The sequence below is a fragment of the Pimephales promelas genome, chromosome 13 (genome assembly GCF_988280905.1).
Source record: "Pimephales promelas chromosome 13, fPimPro1.hap1.1, whole genome shotgun sequence".
Taxonomy (NCBI): Eukaryota; Metazoa; Chordata; class Actinopteri; order Cypriniformes; family Leuciscidae; genus Pimephales; species Pimephales promelas.
Window position 1 is genome coordinate 14,370,728 of NC_142781.1, and position 24,915 is coordinate 14,395,642.

General features: G+C 38.7%; 1 long non-coding RNA gene across 2 annotated transcripts in view; it reads left to right on the plus strand.

Moving 5' to 3' along the window:
- The window catches only part of LOC120493501 (uncharacterized), a 153,952-nt gene that overhangs the window by 23,140 nt on the left and 105,897 nt on the right, over nt 1-24,915 (plus strand). For both annotated transcript variants that reach the window (XR_016146005.1, XR_005625732.2), the window contains exon 2: nt 272-410. This is a non-coding gene — a long non-coding RNA (uncharacterized LOC120493501). The remainder of the gene's footprint in view (nt 1-271; nt 411-24,915) is intronic.

Below are 24,915 nucleotides of genomic sequence, written 5' to 3' on the forward strand. Positions count from 1 at the left end.
AATGTTCCCAGTCGCACACGGTGACGTTGCACCTCCACCCAGTTGAAACAAACCTTTGTGCTAACCACGGACGTGACCCTGAACCGATTGTAATGATGGAAAAACCTTGGTTATGCCAAAAGCTGCCTCATTAACAACATAAAGACCAGTATAATAGTATTCCCATTTGAACCCATAGGACTCTTATTTGGCCATTGATAATGTGCTCAAGTTGTTAGTTCTAGATTAATGACTTTTTAATTCCCTCTATATGTTGTTTGCTTTATTTTAGAGTTTGATGATACCCCTGAAGCATAACTTACAAGCGGCCCTGCTCCAAGTCGTCTGACCCTTTTAAAACAGGCCAATTATAGCGCATTAATGGTGGTGCCATTTTAGAAAGATCTGGAGCAGAATCACCACATCTAAAGGTCAGTATTACCTCAGTGGAGTGATCCTATTGCTCTGTGAGTTATTTTATCGTGACTTTTTGTGAAGCACTAAAACGAAAATCAAGTGAAGCGAGAGTTCATTTCTTCTCATAGTTTATAGACCCTGCAGACTTCACATGCGCTGGTTAAAATATGATCTGACATGCGAAGTGTTTTAAACACAGCCATGTGTTCCTGATCGTATTTTAGATCTTGAAATGGATTCTTGAGACCTCTCCTTTTAATTTTCGACGTCAGTAAGATATTGTAAAAAGCAGATTTAAACGTCAGCTCAGCCTTTTATCTGTGATTCATTGCGGGACATAAAAGGTTGAAATATTATGTCAAATCATTTGGTCATTGGCGTGTGTGTGAATTGCCTGGATGGATGCGCTGCAGCTTGTCACCTTCATGTCTCTTTATAGCCACAGACAGGGGTGTTGCGTTATCAATTTTGTCTGACAGCAGGACTTTTCATCCATCAGCATGCGCCCTTCTCCTTCAGGTCGAAAAAACGCCAATGTGAAACGTCTGCAAGCTGCCGTTCATCTCTGTTTGACGACATGTTGACAGTTATCTCAGCAGGCTTTTTTAATTAATAAAGCTATAAAACGGACCGTGATTCCCTGAAGTCTCCCCGGAGGCGTGGAGGAGGTGAGCGGGAGTGCGTTTTCTGAGTTTATTAGCGCTGTCGTTAAAACATCTTGATTAATCGAGACTCGGGTTTACACTGTGGAATTGTTTCTCGTTGATTGTTTCGGTTCAGTGACGCCTTCATTGAGCTGTAACTTATGCTGGGAAATGCTTTATGCCCGTCTGAATCTCAAGGAAACGTCAGGGTAATAGACCCGTCACTGTCATACCTGTCAAACACAGCAATTGTTTTCCTAATTAATATTTTTGTCTAGTAAAAAAAAAAAATCTTAAAGTAAGATTGATTTATTAAAGGAGTGGTTCACTTTTAAGAAAACTTTCGCTGATAATTTACTCACCCCCATGTCATCCAAGATATCTATGTCTTTCTTTCTTCAGTCGAAAAGAAATTAAGATTTTTTAATGGACTTCAATGGGAACCAAACGGTTCAAGGTCCAAAAGACACTTTCATTACAAACTGCAAACCGTTCAAAGTGCTTTAAACGATTCCAGACGATGAATAAGGGTCTTATCAAGCAAGACGATCGCTCATTTAAAAAAAAAAAAATAACGAAGTTTGTTTTTTAAGCTCAAATGGTCGCCTTGCTCTGTTCTGTGATGTGCGTTCATTACTCTCCTATTCGATCTCGTTCATCAAAATGAACGAATCTTTTCCCGAGACTCATTCATTGAATGAACCAAAAGACACGAAAAAAGATTTGTTCATTGTATGACTGACTTTCTTCTGTGGATACAAAAGAGGTTTAATTAAAATGTCTTTTCGTCTGTTGGTTTGGACCTCATTCACTTTCATTATGTAGACAAAGGCATTCTTCAAAATAGCTTTGGGGAAACAAAGTCAAGTAGGTTTGGAAACACAAATCAGAGTTATATTAAAAAATATCCTGGCTCTTCCTAACTTTATGCTGGGAGTGAATGAGATTTTTAAGCCCCAAAAAGTACATCCATCCATCCATCCATCCAAAGTTAAAGGCCTCCTGAAGCCATGCGTTTTTGCAAGAATTTTTCTTTCATAATTCTAACTTCATAAACTGTAATCACTAGCTTCCAATAATGGAAATAATGAAATAACCCTTTAAAAATAAATTATTTTCAAAATTCTATGCATTTTTTTTTTCGGCATGGGGATATTCATTTGATCAAAAGTGACATTTGAAATAGATTTTTTTTTTTTGCATCAATGTAAAAATCTTTACTAAATGCTGTTCTTTTAAACTCTCAATTTCAATTAAAGTTATAAAAAGGTTAAAAAAAAAACAGCACAACTGTTTTCAACGTTAATAGTAATATTAAAGTCCCTGTGAACCGGAAGTTGCAAACGATTTTTCTCCAGTGCTGTGACGTATTTCCAAGTGAAACGGAATATTGAACAGAGGGCAGGGTTTTACTCTAGCGCTCCTCCTCTCCATCTCTCGCTCATAGCAAACTAACGGTTTGAGGGGAGTGGTTAAGCGTTTCCCCACCCAAACTGTGAAACCTACGTCATCAGAAAAAGAAACCGTTCCAAACCGGAAGTAACTTTTCAGATTTTGATTAAAGATTACCAAGGTAAAACATTTTTTTAATATATATTTACTTGCATGGATTAATTGTTCACCACAAGACTAGTAATATGCGCTAACAAAGTAAATAGGTTCAATTTTGATTTCACGGGGACTTTAAGAGATTTTCTGAGCATCAAATCAGCATATTAGAAGGATTTCTGAAGGATCATGTCACATGTGACACTAAAGACTGGATTAATGATGCTGAAAATTCAGCTTTGCCATCACAGGAATACATTACATTTAATATATTAAAATAGGTTTTATTGTAAAAATTTCACAGTATTACTGTATTTTCAATCAAAAAACAAACAAAAAAACAGCTGTGGTGAACAGTTGAAAAAAAAAAAAAAAAACCATTTCAAAAGTCTTACTAACCCCAAACCTTTGAACGCTATAAATAAATAACAGGTTTGCTTGGTGGCCTATATGCCTGTCAGTAACTGCCAAAATAGTGGAAATCTCAGTTTGCATTAGAGGTCTAATTCTTTGGATTTCATCTTTTTTTTTTTTTTTTTTTTTGCCATAGATTTACTCCAGAGTGGGTAATGTCTGAGTGTACATGTCTGTATGTTGGTCTGTTATGTGTCTCGCTAATTTCGCTCTCAAAACCGAATGTGTCCACTAGTATTTACATGAAATCCACCACACCCTTGTGTTTGCAGCATGTTAAACTTCAACGAGCCTATTTAAAATTCACACACACTCAACAGGTTCTTTTGGCCACAATGTGCAGCTTTGTGAGCCTGCCAAACGTTCAAATCCAAATCTGACGACCTCTGCGACTGGCCCCCTTCCAGTTCGTCTGCTTACAGGTGAATGTTCTCTTAACCTGACCTCCTCCCCAGTCCCATTACCTTGTTCTCTTTGGACTAGAGGCCCACTGCGCTGGAAAGTCCAGCTGAGATCCAGACGCTCATTTAGGCCTAAGTCTGACATCTGACAGACTGGCGTCCCCCCTCCTGCCTGTATAATTCAGAGGGCCTGTTTGATTTTTTTTTTTTTTTTTTTTTTTTTTTAAACTGCCAGCTTGTGTCAGAGCCTCTGACAGAGGTGTGTGTGTGTGTGTGTGTCTGCTCAAGGAGAATGATCGATAGCTATTAGGCAGCAGCGACTCACTGAGCTCAGATGGGCTGTGCTGTTTGCACAGGTGCCCAACAATGTGTCGCTCTGCGCCAAACCTGTTCCACACCATTTAACCCCGTATGGTGGCAGGCAACTTCGACAGACCCCCACCTCAGAGCGAAAATCTCTCTCGCACTTGTGAGTCTCTGTGTTCGTGTTTCTCAGTTTCGGTGGGAAACATTTACAGGCTTTAAGACGTGAGGGGTAAGTGCATGACCCAAGGAGAGAGTTTCGGTTATATCTCTCTGTGATACAAGAGTGACAATGCACGTCCTCAGTCTGGCGAGCAACCGTGATGGAGAAACCGACATTTGATGAGTAAGAGACTTTCAGGACTGCTTGAAATAGTTTATAATCTACAATGGGATTTTCCAGAAACCAGTGGCCTGAAAATAGGGGTCATTGTTTAGTGTTTTTACTTAAGTCCTGACCCTTTCACACTTTTTTTCCATTTCTTGGTTGGTGCACAAGTTCGATTATTCGCCCTTCCCCCCTGCCCATCTCCCTCATGTTTCTTTTCACATTGTATTTTTTTGGTCCAAATTGTGCTGCGTTTGAGTTTCACCATGGCCGCTGTTTGCCACCGTAATGACTCAAGAGGGGAAAGCGCTAGAAATGGAAAGCATTGTTCACATCATGTTTTTACTCATGTGTTTGTCCCTTTGCTTTTGCCACCAAAACTCAGCATGCACAAAACAAGCATTTGCCAAAATGTGCAAGTAATGTGAACCAGGTGAAATCCAGCTTGATTGTTTTCTCGTGAATTGGGAACCAAAATGGAGATTATACTCCAGAATTCATATTGTTATCAATCTCTTTTTCAAGCAGATCCTCAACCAAGGTTATTAACCCTTAAATGCATGGATGTTTTGCCAATCATTATTACATATTCGGGTCTTTAGCGACCCGGATCTATATCTTAACACGAATGGATCTCTAACTGTTGGGATAATATACGACTCTCCTGATATTAGAGCAACAATTACAGAAGAATGAAATAAAGCATATTTTGTTCGCTTTTAGAACTTGGGAGGGTTCAGTTTGAGGAGATGTTTTATGCCATCTTCACTGTCCTCGTCAGAGCTCATTTCCCAGTACATTCAGCATCTGGCTCATATTCACAATCTCAAACATATTCTAACAAACAATTCTGACTTTATAACTCACAATTGCTAGTTTATTTCTCACAATTCTGACTTTATATCTCGCAATTCTGACTTTATATCTTGTAATTCTGAGAAATAAAGTTAGAATTTAGCATTTCTGATATAAAATGTCAATTATCTTTTAAAATATTTTATTCTGTGCCGGAAACAAGTTTCCATACAAATCTAAACCTAACCGATAGTATTAAAAGGCAAGCACATGAGAGCTCAAACATGCAGTGAGCAAGTTTACTACATTAGAAAAGTATGGAAGCTTGTTTCCGCCACAGAATGAAAAATAAAAGAGGTAATTGTGACTTTATCTCACAATTCAGACTTTTACATCTCGCATCTTGCAATTCTGACTTTATTTCTCAGAATTGCGAGATGTAAAGTTAGAATTGCATGATACAAAGTCGCAATTGCGTTATAAAGTCAGAATTGCGAGATATAAAGTAAGAATTGCTAGATATAAAGTCGCAATTGCATGTTATAAAGTTAGAAGTGCATGATATAAAGTCAGAATTGTGAGATTTAAACTATTCTGAGGGGGAAAAGAGTTAGTCCCCAACCCCCCCCAGAATTGGCCTGATAACTCGCAATTGCGAGATCTCACAATTCTGAGAAAAGATGTCAGAATTTCGACATATAAACTTGCAATTGTGTTAAGTCATAATTGTGAGATATAAAGTTGCAATTGCGTGTTATAAAGTCAATTTATAACACATGTAAACTCGCAATTGTGAGAAAAAAAGTCAGAATTGTTAGATAAAAAGTCGCACTTCTGACTTTATATCTCGCAATTCTGACTTTATAACACACAATTGCGACTTTATATCTCACAATTATGATTTTATAACATGCAATTGCGAGACCATAATATGTGGACATGAACATAATGCAGGCAGAGTCTCTTTAGAACAGCCTGGGTTTAAGTGCCTTCCCCAAGGACACAATGGTTTTAGCTTGTGGATGGTCCCTAATGGGACGCGCCACCTTTCATTTACCCGCCATTTGCCCTTAAACGGCAAAAAACTAGTAATACTTGTCCGCAGTTTGCATTTTTCCACTCAGACAGCAAATCTGTGCAATGCCTTTTTATTTTCATTTAGCTTAATGTTTAGATGTTTTGGTGTCTACATTTCCTCTGCAAGATAAGTCTTATTTTCCAACTATTTTTTTTTAAGTATAATTTTAAAAGCCGTATTCTTGTCATATTTCTCCTACACACTGCTTCTTTTCACAGATTATTATTGGCATTTGAGTGGTCAGATATCACAACCATCAATAGTATCCATAACACACACACACACCCATTTCCCCATTTAACGAATCCTGTTGCTGTGTGTTCACTTATGTAATTGATTTTGGTTAGAGGGCTGCTACAAAAGACCACCATCATATCTTACTATGACACTAAGCATTCAATGATTACAGCTAATCATGCCTCTATTCTGTCTAATGTGTACAGCTTTGGTTTGCCTTCGATCTGGTCAAGTACTGATGAATAATTAATGATGTAATTAGCCCAAATGGCTTTGTACAATGTTTGGTCCGTCATCTGCTTAAGATGATGGGTGAATTGACGTGAGTCACATTGAATATAGAGGCAAGATTTAGCGGTCTTTTTTTCCTTTAGCTTTTTACTCCCATTTTTCACTTGCTTTTATTTATGTTTACTTTTTTTAAATATGAAAAGTAGACCTCTATACCAATTCTGGCAATCAGACAAAGCAAAAAAAAAAAAAAAACATGCTTTTAAGAACTTGGGTGAGCATTTGTGGGCACCTCCTGCAAAGTACCAAGCCGAGTGCATTAAGACACCCTCCACTCCACCCCACAAGCCACTATCTGATGTTCTCTGGTCTCTGTGGAGCAGAGCTGACTTATTGATCTGTGATCAGATTTCATGCCTGTTTCACTGTATCTGGTTCTAACATACATAAACACATGCATGCATAGCAACAGAAGAACCTCTCGGATCTAGGTTTCTCCCTTTTTTATTGTTGGCTCTAACCTCTCTTTCTATTTTTATTTTTCTTTATTCTTCCCATCTCACTCTATATGTACAATTAAGCTTGTATTGGAAATAAGAAGCAAATACAGTGTGAATCGTTGCATGCGACAGTGTTAATTATTTAAAATTGTCTACTTTTCCTCCAATTTCATACCTACAGTACTATTCATTGCAGTTTCCAGTCAGAATGAACACTAGTGGCAGTAAAACATCAACTTTAATTGATTAATAAAGACTTATTTTTACATGGTTCCTTGCGCAATGTTATGACAAAAAAAAAGATTCTTAGTCTTTTTGTCTAGTTTCCAGACCAAATAGTAAAATGCCAGATTTTCAGAGCAATAAATAAATAAAAAATCTAAATGTAAATTTTTTAGAATATTTTGAATTAAGATTATTTTTCTTGCCCCATTGGTAGATAACTTGTTTTAAAGGAATAGTTCACACAAAAATGAATATTCTGTCAGTATTTACTCACCCTCATGTTGTTCTAAGACCTTCATTCATCTTTGGAACACGAATTAAGATAGTTTTGTTGAAATCTGTGAGCTGGATCACTCCTCCATACCTGGATCACTCCTCCATTAAAGAGAAGGAAATTAATTGTTAAAATAAAGTTGTTATTTATGTGTGTTTTTGCGCACAAAAGGTGTTTTCGTCGTTTGATAAACTTAAGATTGACCCACTTGAGTCACTTTGACTGTTTGTTTTAACGATGTCTTTAATAACGTTTCGAGGCTGTCAAGTTTCAATCCCTCAAGAAGCCTATGGACTAGTATGCAGGAGTGATCCAGCTCTCAGATTTCATCAAAAATATCTTAAGTTGTGTTCCAAAGATGAACAAAGGTCTTACGGGGTTGGAACAACATGAGGGTGAGTAATTACTGACAGAATTTACATTTTTGGGTGAACTAACCCTTTAAGCAAAAACTCACTTCATTTAGATTTTTTCCCCCAGAAAACATGACTAATATCTGGGGAAGAAAGTCACAGTTTTTGGAACAAAATCAAGGTGAGTATATGATGACAGACTTTTTTGAGTCTGTGTGCACTGGCCAAAGAAAGAGAGGGAGACCGAGAGCGAGAGAGAGGATTAATAATTGAGTGACGAATGTTTGTTCTGTTCTCTTTACCGTTTCTGGTCACTGGTTTCACCTTAAAAGACGTTGTCAATCAACATTTGTCATTGGAGCATGCCATCAGTGAAATTTAAGCAATGGAAAAAAACAAAAAGAAACAGTGCGAGAAGAGTCCTGAAACCTCTCACGTTGTTTGTATGCGGGTAAGAATCTGAGGCAGCAGTTTCAATGTTAAGTCTCATTATCAAACTGCTGGCCTGTGTACTGGTTGCCATGCTGACTGAAACAACAAATATTTTGAGCTATGTAGCACCTTCTAACAAAATTCCAAACTCAAATGATTTGGAAAGTTCCACTGTCTTTCTCTTCAGCCCTTCTTTCGTTCCTCCGCTCCCCCTTCTTTTCTCCTCCTCAGCAGAATAGTGCCTTTGTCTCCTGGAAGTGAACTTGAAAACAGTGTTGAGGAGCACACTTTTATTCAACACACAGACACACATACTGGTGGAGGACGTCCCTATAAACACTGAAAGACTTCTCGGTATTGTACAATGATCTCCTCGCAGCTCTTTCTCAGAAGAACAATTCTTTGCTTTGTCTTTCTGAATAGGCAATGGGCATAAACAAAAAAAGATAGGCATATATATTTATGTATCATGGTAACCACAGCTAAACAAAATGCATACTAGATTTTTTTACTATTGTACTTTTTTTTATTAGCCACTACAGTATAACTAACTCTATTTTATATAAAAATGTATAAAATAAAAGTAATACATTACTTGTACAAAAGTCTGTTTTATATTTAAAAAAAATAATACTTTAATTCAGCAAGGACACCTATTGAACATCACTTTACGTTTCTATTGCATATTAATGTTGATTTTTTTTTTAATTTTCTATTCATCAAAGAATATCATGCTTTCAACATTGATAACAATGTTAAAGCTACACTATGTGATTTTTTTTACCCCCATTTAGCTGTGAAAAGGTATATGACCATCCATATGTTCCTCTCAATTCCGATTTCGTTTTAACTCCTACGGTGGCCAATGTAGTCCAAGATTAACATGGCTTCCAGTTTGACCTCGTCCATGAGTGTTGACTCAAACGTAAACGCGAAAGGTGAAGCTTGAATTAACGGGTATGTCCCTCTTTGGCTAATGTACTTTCAAGATGGAGGGGCAACATGGAGACCGACATTAGAACCCCTTACCCGTATGTATTTTCAATGGCATATTATACACTCACGAGAATACTTTATTACTTGAACGAACTAAATATACATTAATGAGCACGTATATTTTTGAAAGAACTAAGTGTTTTTAGCTAAGAATAAACTAAAAGAGTTACACAGTGTAGCTTTAAATGTTTCTTGAGCATTATGTCATATTAAAATGTTTTCTGAAGGATCATGTGACACTGATTATAGTAATGATGCTGAAAAGTAAAGTTACATTTGAACATATATTCAAATAGAAAACAAAACAAAATAAATAAACAAAATGACAGACATTTTCAGAAACCTACTGACATTGTTTGTAGATGATCACATATTCATTTTTATAGTGGTGCTTACACTTTGACTCTCAGTTTGTCCTGTACCATTTCTTTGCCATATTCACATGGCAGATGACATATTTGGAGGGGGAAAAACCAACACAAAACTCTTTTGACTAAGACCAGTAACTAATCTCCCAGAATACATTATCAACATGCAAAGGATCTATGCAGTGCAAAAATAGACCTGAGCATTCAAGGCTGGTCCATGCAGCACAGAAAGACATTGAAAAGTTTGCTTATATTCAAACAAACAACTCCATTAACCTTGCAGATTGAAACCTTATTTTGAAGAACAGTGCCTTTTTAACTTCTGCTACTAAAGCACTATTGCGGGTTGTGAATAATGTGAACTTTTTTTGTGGATAACTTTCTAGCTATATCATTTAACACATACTAATTTCTTACAGAATTTGACTTCATCAGTGTTGCTATGTGCTGTTGTGTCTTAGAAACCCATTGGCGACCTGATCTGGATGTGTTCCATCTATTGTGTGTGTTGCACAGGAGTGATTCTGGCTGGTTTATTGGACATTATGTAACTATTGTCATGTTCAGACATACACAGAAATATACCCACCCTTGCCGTATGAAATTTTGATGTTTAAATATGTCCACATAATACATTAAATTGAAGCTTACGTTTCAGACCATTTATAGAAACGCATTCGAATTTTTATTTGAAAAATGTCCACAGTAAAAGTCAATGGGGTCCAATCCAATATTGTTTTGGACCCCAGTGACTTTCCTTGTTTGGACAGAAAGTTGGACATTTTTTTAAAATATTTTATTTTGTGTCTCCCAGAAGAAAACGAGTCATAATATGATGACAGAATTTTACTTTTAAGGTGAACCATCCCTTTGAAGTTATAAGTCTTAAAGCCACAGAACACTGTAAAAAGTGATCAGTTGACTTAATAGTTTTAAGGCAATGGGTTTCCTCACTTTTTTTTTAAATTAAGTAAACTTAATGCGAAATTAAAAAAGTTAAATCACAACCGATCACTTTTTACAGTGTGGCAACAACCTGTTTAGTTCTAAGTGTCAGAAAATGGCTGTGGATAAATAAACAACTGTACATAGTCATTAAGAGTCAATATTAAAGCAAACCGGTACACAGTGGATGTACAGTATGTGCAGACTGTCCGTCTGTCTGGTTAATCTGAACACAATAGATAGACAGGTGTGGCTCTGCAGTGGCCCCTGGCATCACCCTTGGGCATTAAAGGCTTGAGTGTCCATTCAGCTGCAAGACAGGCTGTGTGTTTGGTGATGAACTTCGCATGTGCATATGCATGTGTTATTCTAAGACTGTATAAAGCGGTGCATTAGTGATGTGATCTGTGCCTCTCTCCGCTCTGATGTCGCTGCGGGCCTCCGCCTCATAGAGCAGGGCTCCACATTAACCACCCTGTCTGGAGCTTGGCACAGCAGTTGGAAATAGAAAATGCCTTGTTGTTGTGTGTGTCTGTATGTGCCTTCAGTGTACAGATGATTACAGACATTTCAGCTTGGGCTCTTTCTGGAAGCGAACATGATGTTGAATACAGCATTCAAACTCATGCGGAGGCCCACGTGGAACTAAAGCTAAACATATTTTCTGCATATACTTCCTATGCATGTGTTCATTTATTAAATGTCGTATATCATTTGATAATGCTTTCAGCATAGAGTTTTAAACTTACAGCTCGGTTGAACACTTTTGATATCTTTTCAGCTGATTTTTGTGTCAAATTGAGTGGGGAAAATGCATCTGTAGAGTCTCGCTTGCTCATGAGCAAATTATTTAATTTATGATCATAATGGGTCAGAAGTGTTTGTAACAGTGTAACAGTCCTTATGAAAAAGAAGTACCTAAAATCTTGTATACTGGTATTAGTGCCGTCAACTCGATTAAACGCGATTAATCACATTTAACATAAAAGTTTCTTTATATAATGTGTGTGTGTATATATATATATATATATATATATATATATATATATATATATATTTACATACACACACACACACTCACCTAAAGGATTACTAATACTGTGTTCGACCCCCTTTCGCCTTCAGAACTGCCTTAATTCTACGTTCAGTTTGGAGTTCAGGAGATTTTCTTGACCAGGACCACACCCCTAAATGCAGTGAAGCAACTGCCATGTGATTGGTTGATTTAAATAATTGCAGTAATGAGAAACTGAACAGGTGTTCCTAATTATCCTTTAGGTTAGTGTATACACTAAACTAAACTGCAACCTTATTACAAATGTCTGCAAAATGTCTAATATTGCAAGCACAAATCTCACAAGAATCGAAAATGGGCTACTTTCCTATATATGGACCGAGACCATAGATTGTCTCTCAAGCGGTCACTCTCTTTTTCGGGTCTCTTTTAATGTGGTGTGACGGGTCAGATCACTGTTGTGCCTCAGATGAAGCACGTGCACCAATCATCTCTTCCTCTGTATTAGTTACAACAACACAAAATAAATATGAATGAACATCAGAAGGTATGTTGAAAGACAGTACAACTTAAATGTAGGCCACGTTTCAACAAGGAAAGACGTCAATGAAAATGTTTGAAAACAATGTCACGTAAAGTCACATTTACCGCGGAAAAGCCATTCAATGTCCAAAAACTCATTGGTCAGCTAGAAAAATTAACTTCGAGAGGACCATTTTGCTAAATATGTGCACTATATTGTATATTCATTGTTTTTACTCAACCTGTTCTTCAAAATTGAATGTATGTTTAAATAAATCCATTTTATGACATCCACCATTTAAATGTTTATTTAAACAATGAGAACAAACCTAATTTATCTAATTATAAATGTATTTATATAAAAACGCTTTTTAAGCAAATTTTTATTTTTTCTCTCTGAGATCACCATGCTTCGTTTACATGTTAAAATTACAAACTTGTTCAGTTTTAAAGCATATTACTCTTAAGTGCTCTTTTTGTTCTAAAGTGAATTTCTTTTTCACGAGGGAGGAAACAGGTTTTTCTTCTACAATCAAGCCATCTCTCAGTGAACGTTGCCTGGATTTTGCTTTCTCTGGGCTGCTGTTGTGCAGTTTTGCATTGAGTGACTTATGGTTTGCATAACTCTCTGCTCATTAATCTGTGTTCGATGGCGGGCCGCAGGGTTCGAAATGACAGGTGACTGGCTGGATAGGTTTCTTTACGAATGAAGAACAGATTGCTATTGTTTGAATGAATTAAACCCTGAGTCTAAACAGCAAACATTTTTCACATCTGTATGGTTTTATTGCTGTTCAAAAATACATCATGATTGAATGCAGTATCACAATTTTTTAAAATCTTTTATATACTTTTATCACAATACAAGTCAATTTAGATTATTTAATGTGTCTTTGCGGAATAACATTTTTAATGAAGAAATCGTACTGCCCCAAACTAATATATTTGGCTGTGTAGTGTATTTGCATACTGGAAAATAGCTGTCAGATTTTCAAAATATCTATATGAAAATTATACTTCATATAGATAATTCATAATAATAACTCTATATATAAATTTGAAGTTTCTGAATCCTCCAAGAATAAGAACATCACAAGACTGATGTTATGGTGGTGCAGGATATAGTTGCTTTTGTATGTTTTCCTACAAAAAAAAATCCTGGAATGGTTGTGTATGTTTCCCATATGAAAATATCCGTGGAATTCTGTTGACAACTTAAGATTGATTTAAATTTTGATTAATCTCACACTCGTGTGTGTGTCTGGCTACATTATGTTTTTTTGTACTTTAATTTCAACAGGGCAAACATATAAATGTGTTCTTACACTCTCATTTCTCTACCAGTGCATGTATCTTTATACTGTAGGCCTATTGTTTGCAACAGTCTGTCTCAGGCTAGTGTTGCTTCAGCGGTGTTCTGCTGGTGGCGAATGAACGAACAAACAGTTTGTCTTTGTGTGCTTCAGGTATTCCCTACATTATGCCCCCACAAAGATAGTAATACCACCAGTAGAGAGAGTTTGTGTGTGTGCATGCTCAGGGTGTTCATCGAGGGAATGCATGTCAGGAATGTGTGCCTTGAGTTTATCATTCATCTCTGTTTACACAATGTTACACAAAATGAATCACTGTGTGTGTGTGTGTGCGCACGTGTGCTCATTAGGATGGTTTGCATCTCGCTTGTGTGATTTAAGGTGAGTTTCGGTTAAGTTTTTTCCACCTATTTTCTTTTTCTGCTGAACCAGTCAAACTACAGCTTTTCAATCGCTCTGCTTTAATTTCACACACAGAAAAAAGAACCACCAATGAGGTTCATTCTCATGTTACGCAGCGAGTTTGAGCTTCTGCAGGAGCCAATGAGGTTCATTCTCTTGTTACGCAGCACGTTTGAGCTTCTGCAGGAGCCAATGAGGTTCATTCTCTTGTTACGCAGCACGTTTGAGCTTCTGCAGAAGCCAATGAGGTTCATTCTCTTGTTACGCAGCACGTTTGAGCTTCTGCAGGAGCCAATGAGGTTCATTCTCTTGTTACGCAGCGAGTTTGAGCTTCTGCAGGAGCCAATGAGGTTCATTCTCATGTTACGCAGCGAGTTTGAGCTTCTGCAGGAGCCAATGAGGTTCATTCTCATGTTACGCAGCACGTTTGAGCTTCTGCAGGAGCCAATGAGGTTCATTCTCATGTTACGCAGCACGTTTGAGCTTCTGCAGGAGCCAATGAGGTTCATTCTCTTGTTACGCAGCACGTTTGAGCTTCTGCAGGAGCCAATGAGGTTCATTCTCTTGTTACGCAGCGAGTTTGAGCTTCTGCAGGAGCCAATGAGGTTCATTCTCATGTTACGCAGCGAGTTTGAGCTTCTGCAGGAGCCAATGAGGTTCATTCTCATGTTACGCAGCACGTTTGAGCTTCTGCAGGAGCCAATGAGGTTCATTCTCATGTTACGCAGCACGTTTGAGCTTCTGCAGGAGCCAATGAGGTTCATTCTCTTGTTACGCAGCACGTTTGAGCTTCTGCAGGAGCCAATGAGGTTCATTCTCATGTTACGCAGCACGTTTGAGCTTCTGCAGGAGCCAATGAGGTTCATTCTCTTGTTACGCAGCACGTTTGAGCTTCTGCAGGAGCCAATGAGGTTCATTCTCATGTTACGCAGCGAGTTTGAGCTTCTGCAGGAGCCAATGAGGTTCATTCTCATGTTACGCAGCACGTTTGAGCTTCTGCAGGAGCCAATGAGGTTCATTCTCTTGTTACGCAGCACGTTTGAGCTTCTGCAGGAGCCAATGAGGTTCATTCTCGTGTTACGCAGCATGTTTGAGCTTCTGCAGGAGCCAATGAGGTTCATTCTCTTGTTACGCAGCACGTTTGAGCTTCTGCAGGAGCCAATGAGGTTCATTCTCTTGTTACGCAGCACGTTTGAGCTTCTGCAGGAGCCAATGAGGTTCATTCTCATGTTACGCAGCGAGTTTGAGCTTCTGCAGGAGCCAATGAGGTTCATTCTCATGTTACGCAGCACGTTTGAGCTTCTGCAGGAGCCAATGAGGTTCATTCTCTTGTTACGCAGCACGTTTGAGCTTCTGCAGGAGCCAATGAGGTTCATTCTCTTGTTATGCAGCACGTTTGAGCTTCTGCAGGAGCCAATGAGGTTCATTCTCTTGTTATGCAGCACGTTTGAGCTTCTGCAGGAGCCAATGAGGTTCATTCTCTTGTTATGCAGCACGTTTGAGCTTCTGCAGGAGCCAATGAGGTTCATTCTCTTGTTACGCAGCACGTTTGAGCTTCTGCAGGAGCCAATGAGGTTCATTCTCGTGTTACGCAGCACGTTTGAGCTTCTGCAGGAGCCAATGAGGTTCATTCTTGTGTTACACAGCACGTTTGAGCTTCTGCAGGAGCCAATGAGGTTCATTCTTGTGTTACACAGCACGTTTGAGCTTCTGCAGGAGCCAATGAGGTTCATTCTTGTGTTACGCAGCACGTTTGAGCTTCTGCAAGAACCAATGAGATTCATTCTTGTTATGCAGCATGTTTGAGCTTCTGCAAGAACCAATGAGGTTCATTCTCATTCTCAGTTCGCTGATCAATGTTAATATGTGAATAATCTCTTTATGAACTTTCTGAAGCATCACAGTTTCAGTCGAGTAGCTGTCGAGTAGTAGTAGGTTAGAAACCTCCCAGATTTAATCAAAAATATCTTAATTTGTGTTCAAGAACTTCATGAGTTGTGTTTTTTATTTTTCGCTACACTCTTGGACTTACTGCTTTTCAGAAGGACGTATTTATACTTCACATGCAGAACTAAAAGTCGTAAAGTAATTTCTTACTATTTATATAGTTATACTGTTATATTTTTTCTGTTTATCTAATCAGCTCTGAGTCTCCGTTCATTATCTCGTTCATTACAATGCCCCGTTTGTCCTTACCAACAGTAAGTTTGTACTTTTCTGACAGACAGGTTATGATAATTCAACAATAAAATACCTTCGCGGTAACACGACACCTCGCTTCTTCTCAAAGCTTTTGTTTCCTATACCTCAGAGCTCATTCCTGTGCTTCTGCTGGCATTGTTTTAAAAAGTATAGCTCACACCTTTACTATTTTCCATTTTATAATTTGCTCTTCATGATTTTGCAAGCTTCTTGTCCATCATTCATAAACTTCATTTGACTTGAACTGAAACTACATTTATAGTAAAGTTGCACATTTCCCACCTGTGTCTGAAACAACCACCTGTGTGTTACGTTTGCATGTTTTCATGTGTGTGTGTGTTTTCACACCTATGTATAGGTGAGACTGGACTGCGAAGTGATCTTTCTGTGTGTGAGAACCAGTCTTACGTTCACCTCTCTGGGTCTGAGGTGGGTTGTAGTGTGGAAAGTCCCTGTCTTGTAGTATCCTTGTACACAGAAAAACATCAAACAGCTCTAAATAGCCAAAAGTCAGAGAGCTGTTTTATGTCTAAGCAGAGGACGTTATCTAAGTATAACTTGACCCATCTGGTGAGAGCCCAAGAAGCTGTAAAAAAAAAAAAGGTCTGCATCTTATAGGTCAACCACTGTGAACTTCAGTTTAACTGCAGGCCCACTGTGGTCTGCAGACCATCACACCTGCACACAGACAGTCAGAGATAATGAGGTTAACTAATACTTCAAAATGCACGTTTTCGGTAATTTACATTGTAGAGCAAAACATCTAAGTGTCGTCATGTTTACCACACACATTTTATTTTACTCATAAATTGAAAACCCCATTGGAAAATCTCGAGGGAGCCAGTGGAGAATTAGTCTTCTGGGTTTTGACATCACGACTGCAACAGTCTATGATCACGTTCCCATACAAGTACTTGATTATAACTTGAACTGTTGTGTGTTATGTGATAGTATATAGTTAAGTTCATACTGTATATTTTAAATGTACTACATTTCAACATTATTCCAAATTTGTAAATATATTTATTTTTTAACATGACATACAATTTTCAATAAATTAAATTACATTAAAGTATATTTTAGTTTACCATTTATGTTCGTCACATTCAGCAGTGCATTTTAACCACATTTAAAAGGCAGAAGTAATTAATAAACTACATACTTAAATTCAACTTAAGTGGGTCAAAAGCGCTAAATTTCAGCTAATAGCACTTAATGAAAATCTATGATAGTTTGCAGTATATTAAGTTGTAAATTTAATAGCAAATAGTGTCTAAAACATTGCATTCCGTTTAGCATATTCTTTTAAAGTATATTATATTGGTATAACAATAATATTTTTTAAAGTACACTAAAGTGTACTACTTTTTCACAAGGGTGTGCTTTACAGAACATAAAATACAGAATACAACCATGTTTTTTTCTGAAATAGATAACAAATAGAACAAAATATCATGTTAATATGCAATATAATACTATACAAATAATCAAATATAGCATGATATTTAGTTTTTTTATAAAAACAGAACATAAAAACATATAATATACTGTATGTGCGTTTAAACAGTGTTTTCTTATGTATTTGGTTTATTAAATAACAATATAAATAAATAAATAAATAAATAAATCTGGCACTTAAGGCAAGACATTCTCTTGAGTCACTTTAGCTAAGACTCAAATTTTGTCCTGAACGTATATGAACTACAGATATAGTTGTTACTGTAATGAAACAGTATGAAAGTTTGACCGTAATGAAACTGTAATATGATAGCCACTGCTCTCATAAAAGATTTAAAAAAAAAAAAACTTGTTTGAAGGATCCCATATTGATTTTATCATGATTTTACAGAAAAAATAATGACAGTAGAAACTTGGTACTCTTAGCTACTTTTTTAAAAGAAACGTCTATGAACAACATGTGGCGATGCTACGCTAACTGAGCTTCGGTGTGAGCTGACTTGACTGGTTGATTCACTTGTTGATGAGCTGGTGGTCTTGTGAATGAAAGACTTTTTGTTTTCAAAGTCTTGCGAATGTCAAACTTCGCCAATTGAAATGACAGTCGCGGTCTGATGTTAGCGCCGTGATTAGCAATTTATTCCATTGAGGAAATCATTATTGTTTAATTAACCTGAAAGACAGGTGTTTTTTTGCTTAATAGCCCTCTGCGACTCATTTATTCATCAAGTGTGTTTATGTGAGTACTGACATGATGATAACACAGCTGTGCCTAAACTCTGAGGCATGGTAATAATCATGATAATGCTACTTAATCTCTCTCTCTCTCTCTCTCTCTCTCTCTCTCTCTCTCTCTCTCTCTCTCTCTCTCTCTCTCTCTCTCTCTCTCTCTCTCTCTCTCTCTGCGTAGTAGTGCATAGAACTACATGATTTACAGATTGGAATAAGGTAACATAGTAGGAGGACAGACGTCACATTCAGTCAGAAGTAGGAGCCAGGAGATACGCAGACGCCCACTGACTCTCTGTGTTATCATCTTCTGCTGTCTGTCTCCATAGGCGTGCGTGGAGGTTTCAGCTGAGCGCCTGTGATGTCACAGCCTGGTGGTGGTGGTGGTGAGGTTTGGGCCTTGTGAAGCATGTAAGAGAGAAGAGAAACTAGTGTGGTTTCAGCTCGCGTCACGGCACTATTTCAGCCCCCAGACAAACACAAACTCCACAAACATATTCAGATTCAAAACATTCACATGAAATGGCCTTTTTGCCACCCCATTTCTTTTTCTCCTCTCATTTGAATAACCTTCAAGACTAAGTATTTAACTTGTTAGCTTTTAGGCCAGTAATCAAGAACCTTTCAATCACTCAGAACATACTAGCAATGGCCTAGCAGTCACACTGTGCACTAATAACACATAAAATGCTCCATGGCAACACTCTGTGGTGGTTGTACACATGATGAATAGAACATTTTTTTCTTTAGACAGTTCATTTGTGAAGCCTTTAAATACCTTTAAATTAAAAAGCCTTTAAGGGTGTGTTCACACTTGTAGTTCGGATCACTTGGTTGGTTTGGTCCGGATAAAAACAACATTTAGTCCTGGTTTGTTTAGCGTTCATATTGTCATTTTAACACAGAATCTTAAGGCATAAGGATTGGTCAGCTTTTATTACGTATATTTCGAAACGGAACTTACCGAACATTCAAATCAATGATGTTTGTTTGGCTAAATGCGCTTGCTGTATGTACAAAGCCTACATATTATGGTATTTCGACCAGCTGAGAATTCTTGAAGAGCTTATAATGTGTGTAAAGGAGTCAAAACATCGGTAGTAATCTCTCCGTCACACACACAAACGAAGATCTGCTGTGAGGTGTCGTTCCTGTACCGAAGAACACACCATAGTTCAGTGGCAGCGTTCACACTTATTCAAGTGAAGCGCACTAACAGACCAACGCAGCAGGGTTAATTTTTTATTGAACCAAACAAGTGTGAACCACCTAAATAATAAAAAAAATCAGTTGAATGTATACGAAAAATATTTGCGTTCTCTTGCAAAACTTTTGCGATTGCTGATAAGCTTTGAGTTCAACGGTAAAACATTTAGATTCTCTATTGACTGTTGCATTTATATTTAAATATACATAAGCTGTGACATCGGATGCCCCTTTTTACAAGATTTAAAATAAGTCTGTGATGCCACCAGAGTGTGTATGTTAAGTTTTAAGTTCAAAATACCAAAATTCAAAAATTGTTCAAAAATTGTTTGTGTGTGTCCCTTTAAATGCAAATTAGCAAGATTCCAAGAAGAGGGTAGAGCTTCAAGAGCTCATTCTCAGGCAGACAAACAACAAAACAGGACAATCTCACACACTGAAAATGTCAGAAACTGTACTAGCGGTGGTCAGTTTCGGACCGGATTCAGACAATGATGCCAGAGCCAGATAATATATGCTGTATGAAGATAGAACAGGTATAGTTTAGTTAAATTACAGTATACATTTATAATTTATGTTGTTATCTTGCTTTTATCCACCATTGGTACAAGCCTGTTGTAGCAGACCAAGACCGAATGATGGCCAAATCTTACTGATGAGTTTTATGAAGTTTATTGTAGCTACCTCACAGATGAGAGGAAGTCTGTTTCACTCCTGAAAATAACTATTGGTGCTTTTCCCTTGGCGCTTGTACCAGCTCGACTCGGCTTGCCTCGACTCTGCTCGCTTTTTGCTCCGTTTTCCATTGCAGACAGTACTTCCACAAATAGTACCCAGTCGTCATAGCGACGCCTTTCCTTCCTCATTGCCCCATCAAGCTCTCGCTGGATCCTCTCTTCGGCAACCAAACAAAGGAAAGTCTGCACCTCCTCGTTTGACCACGGCGTATTCTTCCAAGTTGCCATAATAATAGTAGTAAGTTTAGTAACTATCTCTGGCCAAACTATTTAAAAATGGCGGGGATATTCTGGATACTCCATCTGGCGCGTGTAATGATGACGTAGTGAATGGTGAAGATTCTCTCTGACCAATCAGCAGTCGGCAATGTTTTCACGTCACATTTTAGTACCAGCTTAGCTCGCTCAAAACCTCGCCAGAGGTGATACTAAAAACAGTACCCGAAAGCAGGTACAGGTACAACTTTACATAGTGGAAAACCAAACAAAGTTGAGTCGAGGAGTCGAGTAGTCGAGTCGAGTAGTCTAGTCGAGTCGAGGAGTTGAGTTGTCGAGTCGTGGAGTCGAGTAGTCTAGTCGAGAAGTCGAGGAGTCGAGTCGAGGAGTCTGAGTCGTTGAGTTGTCTAGTCGAGGAGTCGAGTTGTCTAGTCGAGTAGTCGTGGAGTCGAGTCAAGGAGTTGAGTTGTCTAGTCGAGGAGTCGAGTAGTCGAGTCGAGGAGTCGGAGTCGTCGAGTAGTCGAGTCGAGTAGTTGAGTCGAGGAGTCGAGTAGTCGAGTGGAGGAGTTGAGTCGAGTAGTCGAGTCGAGGAGTTGAGTTGTCTAGTCGAGGAGTCGAGTAGTCGAGTCGAGGAGTTGAGTTGTCTAGTCGAGTAGTTGTGGAGTCGAGTCGAGGAGTTGAGTTGTCTAGTCGAGTAGTCGTGGAGTCGAGGAGTTGAGTTGTCTAGTCGAGAAGTCGAGGAGTCGAGTAGTCGAGTCGAGGAGTCGGAGTCGTCGAGTAGTCGAGTCGAGTAGTCGAGTCGAGGAGTTGAGTTGTCTAGTCGAGTAGTCGAGTCGAGGAGTTGAGTTGTCTAGTCGTGGAGTCGAGTAGTCAAGTCGAGGAGTTGAGTTGTCTAGTCGAGGAGTCGAGTAGTCGAGTCGAGGAGTTGAGTTGTCTAGTCGAGTAGTTGTGGAGTCGAGTCGAGGAGTTGAGTTGTCTAGTCGAGTAGTCGTGGAGTCGAGTCGAGGAGTTGAGTTGTCTAGTCGAGAAGTCGAGGAGTCGAGTAGTCGAGTCGAGGAGTCGGAGTCGTCGAGCAATCGAGTCGAGGAGTCGAGTAGTCGAGTCGAGGAGTCGCGTAGTCGAGTCGAGTAGTCGAGTCGAGGAGTCGTCGAGTAGTGGAGTCGAGTAGTCGAGTCGAGGAGTTGAGTTGTCTAGTCGAGGAGTCGAGTAGTCGAGTCGAGTCGAGGAGTTGAGTTGTCTAGTCGAGTAGTCGTGGAGTCGAGTCGAGGAGTTGAGTTGTCTAGTCGAGAAGTCGAGGAGTCGGAGTCGTCGAGTAGTCGAGTCGAGTAGTCGAGTCGAGGAGTTGAGTTGTCTAGTCGAGGAGTCGAGTAGTCGAGTCGAGGAGTTGAGTTGTCTAGTCTAGTAGTTGTGGAGTCGAGTTGAGTTGTCTAGTCGAGTAGTCGTGGAGTCGAGTCGAGGAGTTGAGTTGTCTAGTCGAGGAGTCGAGGAGTCGAGGAGTCGGAGTCGTCGAGTCGAGGAGTCGAGTAGTCGAGTCGAGGAGTTGAGTTGTCTAGTCGAGGAGTCGAGTAGTCGAGTCGAGGAGTTGAGTTGTCTAGTCGAGAAGTCGTGGAGTCGAGTCGAGGAGTTGAGTTGTCTAGTCGAGGAGTCGAGGAGTCGGAGTCGTCGAGTCGAGGAGTTGAGTTGTCTAGTCGTGGAGTCGAGTAGTCAAGTCGAGGAGTTGAGTTGTCTAGTCGAGGAGTCGAGTAGTCGAGTCGAGGAGTTGAGTTGTCTAGTTGAGGAGTCGAGTAGTCGAGTCGAGGAGTCGGAGTCGTCGAGTCGAGGAGTCTGAGTCGTCGAGTCGAGGAGTTGAGTTGTCTAGTCGTGGAGTCGAGTAGTCGAGTCGAGGAGTCGACTTGTCGAGTCAGTACTGTGTAGTGGAAAAGTGCCATATAAGAGCTGAATAAACACAGTACAAGAAATGCACATAGTCTTATCCATAAACTCTCTCTCTCCCTAGCATTATCAACATACACAGAGAATTACAAAAAAAAACTCTTACAACTAACAGCAAACAAATATGAACATAGGCTACTTTATGCCTTTTCAGTGGGTGCTTAATAAACTGGCAAACTTTATATCTGTAAAACAACTGGAATAAAATGTTCTCTCTCCCTTTCTTTACTGCCGTGACCAGTTTCGCTCCGGAGACTATACTGGATCACAAACAGTTGGTACTGATCCATCCTTGAGTAACAACTTTTTAACGAAACCTGTTTTGCGTTGTACCTTTGTACTGAGACTCGTTCACAAAGCAGGTGTAAAATGATTTGCACAGTCATAAATGAATGTAGATAGCCTATACTTTGCGGCGCATTCCCTTTAAAAATAAATCTAATCCACTGCATCTTCAGCGACTCTGATGTCGGGAGTACATGAAGATGGTTATGTTCACTCTTACATCAAACAACGAGACATTCTTGCCCTGAACAACTCGCTCGAGGCAGGACCTATGCTAATAAGGTGGTCTTATTCAAATAGCTAATTTTTACACTTATGAATTATTCCTTATGTTAAGAATAGCCTTATGTTTTTGGGAAGTTGCACCAGATGACTTTTACAACCTGAATGAACCTTTTCTTGACATGGCAAATGATCCGATATTTTAAGAAACTTTATACAGTCATGAGAGGTCCTCTCTAATATATATATATATATATATATATATTTTTTTTTTGTCCCCTGTATGTTGGATGGATGGACCACATGACTACGATTTGGAGTACAAAATTTTTCGAAAATGAATACGCATTAAATAAGTTTTGTTCAAATATTTTATTTCTAAGGTTTTCTTTTTAAGAATTTAATTATTTTAATGAGGTTATCTTTGACTCAATGCCCCCTAAAACAGTACAGTTTTATTCAGAAATTCAAATCAGCTCATCATAGAAGATGTGAATTAAAGTCAATCAATGTATGTATTTTTGAATAAATGGATAGATCCTGACAAATTGTTCAATGACATGTCAGTGACCCAAAACAAAAGCCAGTCATGCAGATGTGAAATGACCAGTCAAGCACTATACAAGCCAATTTGCTGACAGGACAGGGGGCATTTTGTTCTGTTTCCTGACAAGGCCTCCGTCTGTCTTAAGCTTTCAAAGTTCCTGTCTTGCCTCAGGAGACACTGAGACGAGCAAGACGCTGACACGCAGACAGTCTTGAACTCAATCTTTCTGCCACTCCATCAATCAGTCTTTTTATCCGTGTGTCTGTTTGACGATCCTGCTGTCTTTCTCAATAACTCTCCATCTCCACGTTCCTCTCACAATGCCCGTCTTCAGTGCTTGGCGCCGTTTCATCTGCCGTGTGAACGTGTCAGTGCTGATAAATGAAGTTTTCTCTTTCTGACAGTGGGTATTTTTGGGGCTCTGAGGCAGATGAGCATTAAAAATGGAAATGGACACTGGACTTGCTGTCCTGCTCTGATTCTCTAGAGTTTGCGACCCTGAAAAGGGCGTGTGGGTTTAAGCGTTTAAAGGGACACATTAAATTCTGTTATCATTTACTCACTTTCACGTCATTCTAAACAAGCATGACCTTCTTTCATGTTATTTACGTGATCGTGAACATGTTCTAGTAAGAAATTAGTCATTACAAAACGCCAATGTTTTTGAATGGGTGTCTGTGCGTTGTTTCCCATCACAGGTGGTAGTAGCAGGTGTGTCAGGTGGGCATTGATTCTTATCAGCTGGTAATGAATCAAAGCATCTACACCATAAGACCAACCACACTCTTTTACTGCTCCATTTTTTTTTTCTGTTCCAGGAAGTTCAATCTCTTGTTCTTTGAAGTTTATTCATAGAGAGAAAGAGCGAGAGAGAGCATGTTCTCAATGTCTTCTAAAAAGCAACCTTGAAAGCAAAACTTGTTTGTGTGTGTGCACTTGGAAGCACTGAGCAAACTGCAACAATGGAAAATAGCCTGCGGTCTTCATTGAGTGGATATAAACTCATGTGCTCGAGTTCTTGTTTCTTCAAAGACGGGCTTGTGAAAGCACGGCAATAAAAACGTGCGGTCTAATAGCAGGTGATTTTGCAATACATGTTGCAATAGTCTAGAATGCGACTGTTGAAACGGCACGTTCTCTTATTATTATCATCATGATCTTTTACCTCTAGTGCTAGGTTTTGTGAATGAGGTCTAAAATGAGCTTCATTTGCATAGATAATTCATACGCTACCGTTCAAAACTTAGGGTTTTTTTTTCAGTCACTCTTTAGTTTAGGGTCCAATTCTAAATAAACCTCAATAAACTCCTAATTACTGTTTATTAATAGTGAATAAGATGGCTGTTAAGTTTAGGTATTGAAGATTGAGGGATGTAGAATATGGTCATGAAAAATAAGGCATTAATGTGCTTGATAAACAGTCAATATGGTAATATGCATGCTAATAAGCAACAAGTTAAAGTGAGAACTGGACACTAACTAAAGTGTTATGGATTTGTTTTTTGAATGTTTTTGAAAGAAGTCTCTTGTGCTCACAAAGACTGCATTCATCCTTCAGAAATCATTCTAATATCATGTTTTGATGCTCAAGAAACATTTATTATTATTATCAATGCAGTGAATAGTGGTGCTGCCTAATGTTTTTCTTGTGTGGAAACAGT